Genomic DNA, 6000 nt, shown 5'->3' on the forward strand with positions numbered 1-6000 from the left:
GGAGTGGATTAAGTCCACTAATCGGGCGCAAAAATTTCGAAGGGGTGCAGAAATTTCAATATAATTTTTCGAGGGTTTTTTTCCCGATTTTCATAAAATATTCTAAATTTAGACCGCTTATCCTTTTATCCGAAAATTGGTTGATTTAAGAATCCACAGGGCTGAAACAAAGGCTAAAGGTGTGGCTGATCAAAAGCTGCTCAACGGAAGTTCAAAATCATAGGAACCAACACTGGCAATGATGAAATCCCAATTATTACACCAGTCACGGCGATGATATATCATTCCATAGCAGTTGGCCTCGAAGGAAAAAAAGGTAGTTGAGGGCAAAAATCTCGCTCTCTCTCTCTCAAATCAACTCATTTAAATGCTAAAACGGACTAAACTCTAATATATGTTACATAGATTACAAGGGATGTTGCCTATTTTGTTAAATCAATCTCCAGCGCTACTACGGTGTGCATTTCTCCGTTGTAGTTGCGCAAGTTTGATTTAAGAAAAAAAAGAAAAAATATACAGCAATGGACTTTTTTATTGACTTGAGGACTTCCTCTCCCCCACCTCCTCTTCTTATCCGCAAAACTCACATTAACAACTATATGATCTGAGGATGCAAATATGATTGCCATTTACCTCTTGGTGGGATATAGCGCGTCAACCACACCTACCTGCCATCATTCGCAGTTACCTTCTCTACTGGCCTTCGCCAAGTGCCTTTGGAGCGATCCACTCGTCGGCCATCTTGGGAGAGTGGATTCTACTGCATGGCATAGCCAGTAATGTAATTGACGCCCCTCCTTAATGTGCGACCTATCCATTGCCACTTCCGCCTTCCGGCCACAGCGCGTACGTGTACCAGGTCTGCTCTGACCAAGTTCTTCGTTTGTGAGAGTATCAGGCCAGCATACTCCGATGATACGACAGAAACAGGTATTGACGAAAGCTTAGAACTTTTGAGTAACAGTGGAGTTCACCTCTCATGTCCGACTCCTATATAGCAATACAGAAAGAATACTAGCACAGAACAGTCTCAACTGGATCTTGGTGTTGAAATAAGTGCATTTCCAGATTTAGGACGGCGCACCGAAAGTGAATCTATTGCTTTTAATGCGTCAGGCAACATCCAATCATCAAACCACGCTTCCTAGATATATTATCAACTGATTGACACCTTTCAAGCTCTGACCATTAATGCAGATTGGGAGAGTGAGATGACCCATCAGATTGAGAACCTTGGTTTTGTTGGTGTTTATCTTCAGTCTAACTCTACTTGCCTCCCTTTTCAAATCCAGAGCCCTTTGGCCAAAATCCCTGACCCGGTGAGAGAGCAAATGGATGTCATGAGCGTAGTCGAGTTGTTTGAGAAAAGATGTCATTGTCCATTGAATTCCTCCACGTCCTTCAGAGAAGACGACACGAAGAACGTCACCGATAACAAGAAGAAGTATTATTGTCACCGATGCAACCCTGGTGCACTCCTCTTTGGACGGTGAGTAAGTCGTCAAATTACGAACTAAGCATCTGTCTGTCATCGAAGAACTAGCTTGGGACCGTTGCTAACGAATTCCATACCACATTCCACAAGAAAACAAGATGTAATCGATATCGTTCGCCACCGCATTACAAAACATAGTCAGGGAATCGTGCCTTGCCAACCTTGTGAAGGTAACACGGAAAGCTCCAAAAACCCGGATCTGCCGAAAGACCACGCCGTTCATCTGCCCCTTGAATTGCCGCTCATTCAGTGTTCTCCGTCTGTTGAGGATTTTGTGTTCGTTAGTAAGGAGTGTAACGAGGATCAAACTGCCATCACCATTATAGCCGGTTCTGAGACAGCCCGGCAGGTAAGGGCTATCAAGGCAGAGGGCTTACGATACACCACCTTGCCAAGGGCTCCGTGGATCGTGTTGCCCTAATAAAAAAACGTTTCTTGCGAGGGACTCAGATAGAAAATGTTGTGTGAATTCCGCTTCCCCATTGTAGGATGGCCACTATCATCCATTCTGAACATATATCCAGCTAGTAAATTATGGCCAGTCGAATGGTTTATACTGAGTGCTAGCTAAACATTATTCCAGTAGCATATCGAACACTTCTGCCGCAACTAAGGGGTAGGGCACCGAAGTTATAGAACGGAACGCTTTAGCCCACGAGGTGCTCGGCCAGCAATATGAGCACAACCAAAACTACCATGAAATTTTCAAATCAGCGGCCGAGAGCACTTCCTCCAGGAGCATATGCTTCTCAGAAGATCATGTGATACAGTCCCGGAACCGCTTATGAGAAGTGTATTGTGAAGGCGCCTGCCATCTGCAACGATGGATGGTCAGCCACTACAAACTGCATCTGACGTAGCTGATAAGGTCTACGCCACACTTACGTCAAGTATCTTTTGGACTATCGGCTGCCAACGGAATACCAATTTCCACATACGGAATCGTTAACCTCACACTCATTCTCGGCCTTCCACAGGATTTCCCAAAGAGATTTCTTATAGCGGACGTTTCCCAACCCATACTTGGAGCAGATTTTTTAGGATATAACGGACCCCCTCCAAGTATTCAGCACGGTTATCTTTCAACAATTCTCCTTACCTACCAATTGGAGATTGCATAATGTACAAGCCGGACCATCACAACTATTGTTGGACGAACTCCTTATCATGATATCCTGCATCAATTTCCGGAAAAAACTCGTCCGGACGGAACTGGAAAAATGGTGTGCCACCAAACTAAGCCTCACATAGTCACAACGCCAGGAATACCAGTTGCTTTAAAACACAGACGGACAAGCTGAACTTCGCGAAAAAGGAATTCAATACCATGATCCAACTAGTATTGGCGCTTGCACCAAATAGCCCGTGGGCGGCACCATGGTACATGGTGCCTAAAAACAATAACAAGTGGCGCCCATGGAGAAATTATCGTGCACTCAATGCCCGGACTTCCACCGGTTCGGAACAGCCAAGATTTCGCCCAAACGTTCTATAGTAAATCTGTCTTTTCAACAAGAGACCTGATAAGAGCATTTAACCAGATCACAGCAGCCAAAGAAGATATACCAAAGGCTGCCATCACAACACTTTTCGGTTTTTACGAGCTTCTGTTTATGATATTTAGCCTACGAAATGCGGCGCAAAGGTTCCAACGATTCATCGATGAAGCTTTGAGAGATTTGGACTTCTGCTATGCCTACATCGATGACATATTAGTCGCTTCATCTTCATGTGAAGAGCACGTCAGCCACTTAAGAACTCTATGCCGAAGGTTGAAACAATATGGAGTAGTCGTGAATCCAAGCACTCTGATCAGCGCGAGGTCAATTTATTAAGATACCTTTTTCTCAAAGGAGGGGAAGTCCCTTGCCAATCAAAGTCAAAGCCATCCAATCGTACCCGCAACCAACCAACGAACCAACGTAAAGCAGAGAGAGAGAATCTTTGGTATGTTAAATTGTTACAGAATGTTCATATCCAGAGCAGCAGCAGTACAGGTGAAACTCAATTAGATTCTTCGCGGTAAATTACAGGAAATTCACTAATCAACTGCAGCTGAAGCTCCCAAAAATCTGACGTACCTTTGGTCATTTGCAATCCGACTTCACGGTTGGAAGAGCGAACAGCGAATTAATTGTTGCTAGCACCCATTGACTTTCTTTTCAAGAAAAATCGCACCAGCGGAACGTAAATATGGACCGTACGGCGGGAGCTACTGGCAACGCACTTAGCGATCAAACACTTTCGGTGTATGGTTGAGGCAAGGGGGTTCACCATCTTTACGGATCACAAGTCGCTAACCTTCCTTCGCCTTCTGCAAAAAGAACCAGTGCTCACCACGTCAATTTCACCATCTAGATTATATTGGCCGGTTTACCACCGATATCCAGTAGGTATCCGGTTGCAACAACGTTAATGCGGACAAATTATCGCGCATCTAAGTCCGCGGACGAAGAGCCCAAAATGCAACAACAAGGTAACACAGAGCTTCGACTAAATCAATTCCAGGTCCCGGATGTCAGCTACAAATTAGGATGTAATGTATCCAGTGATACTATGAGACCTTACAACAAACGCCACCGTTAAACTGATAGCACAGAGGTATGCTTGACCATCTATAAAAACGATTGCAGAAATTGGACGCTTGGTTGCAGTCATTGTCAGCGATCAAAAATGACTCTCCATATGACTGCATCAGTTCGGACTTCTGCGCCACCATCATCTAGATTTGAGCACGTTCATCTGGATCTTATCATTATGCCTTATTCCGAGGGGCGACGTTTCTGCCCGACCATGGTAGACGGTTTCTCACGTCCCCGATCAAGAAGCCATCACATTTGCCAGAGCGTTCCTTGACATATGGATCTCCAGCTTTGGCATACCACTTCAGATCACCACAGATCAAAGAAGGTAGTTTGAATCGAGGTTGTTCCATGAACTGGCAGGAAGACCTCGGGGCAGCCATTAAGCCTCCCTGGCGAATTTTTCGAATCACAGTGCAATAACTAGGAAGAATACTCATCTAATTTGGCCAACGAGTTTCCAAATGTTATGTGCAGTCAATGGGAGTCAACATGACAACAAAAGAATTATCATATTCAAAGACCTGCCAACAACAAGCCCTCCGTAACGATGGAAAGAAAATACTGCAACATTCATACCAGGAAGTATCATTACAGTATCCATTGTTCGGCTCAAGCCTGCTCACCGGATTTCGGACCAACAACAGGAAGCTTCCGTGGCAATGCCCACTCCTGAGATACACATCCGAAAAATCGTTCAAGTTCAAAAGTGGCAAACTCAACGAAATCTGGCAAACGAGTTAGATTTCCTGACCGTTACCAGGCAGGCCTTCAATAATTTAATAAAACGACCAATTCCAATCGTTGGTTCGAATCCCAATTTCAGCTACTGACATTTGCACTCCCATATGTGCTTCTCCTGCAGCTGTAGGTCTACCCCTTGCACATTCTTAATTGTCACTGAGTCCACATAGAGAGACTAATCTTCCTATTTGTCACGCAGCCCCCGGTGTATGCTGTTCCAACTTAGCAATAGGTCTTATGAGCACCTTTCCCAGTGCAAGGAGAACGGTCCCCTAGCTGTTGCTATGGTTCATACCCCGCCAGACCCACTTGGCCCTGAAGCTCATCCTGCCCAGTTGGATGAATCTACTCTAAGTTTGCTCCCGGCCCATTCTTGACAAACCCCAAATCAGTGTCCAGCCACCACCGCAGGAAGGTGGGACTTGCTGAATTATGCAACCTAAACATAATCAGGCCACGACGCCGAGAGCTGAAACATGGTCCCTCAAATTACAAAGAAGATTTTCTGCTTCCATTTAAACTTCATATTAATAAACTTTATGTATATTGGGATCATTTAATATTCCCCATTTAAATTAAATTGTCCAATTCAAATTATTATATTTCTTATCCACTTTCAACCCATCCATCCACCCCTTCCAAAGTTCTTCTATTTACGACTGGGCCTAATCATTTAATTAACTTCTGTCTTAGTTGTTGCTATCGAATCCCTTCACTCAGCCCCGGAGGTTGTCGAAAATTAACTCTGTGATCCTGGCATCCGTCCAGCTGACATATGAAGATCCTGCACGAACAAGGCACCCAAATACCATTTCTAAATTTATTGCAATATTACCCACACCCGCGGTCCTTTACCATTTAATGATCTCACTATTACCGAAACTACAAGCCGAATTCAAAGGGGGTGATTTTCCGAGTCCAGAGAGAATGCACCCGCTTGGGCTCGTATGCAGCAACCCGTGAGAAAGTCAATTGGAAAATGTGAAAATGTGACGACCCCTTCGGACTGTTTGGGCTGTGATGTTATTTCAAGCGATTCGCTAAAGCTGCTGGTATTTCTCCCTTTGATGAATGACACACCCTTGAGTTTTCTATGAGAGGGGTAGTATTAGATGTAACGGTTTTTCGTTGGGAATATTGGGGAATGTTAGAGGGTGAGTGTGCAACGCGCACCCCTTT

Source organism: Hermetia illucens, chromosome 4 (assembly GCF_905115235.1).
Source record: "Hermetia illucens chromosome 4, iHerIll2.2.curated.20191125, whole genome shotgun sequence".
Lineage (NCBI taxonomy): Eukaryota > Metazoa > Arthropoda > Insecta > Diptera > Stratiomyidae > Hermetia > Hermetia illucens.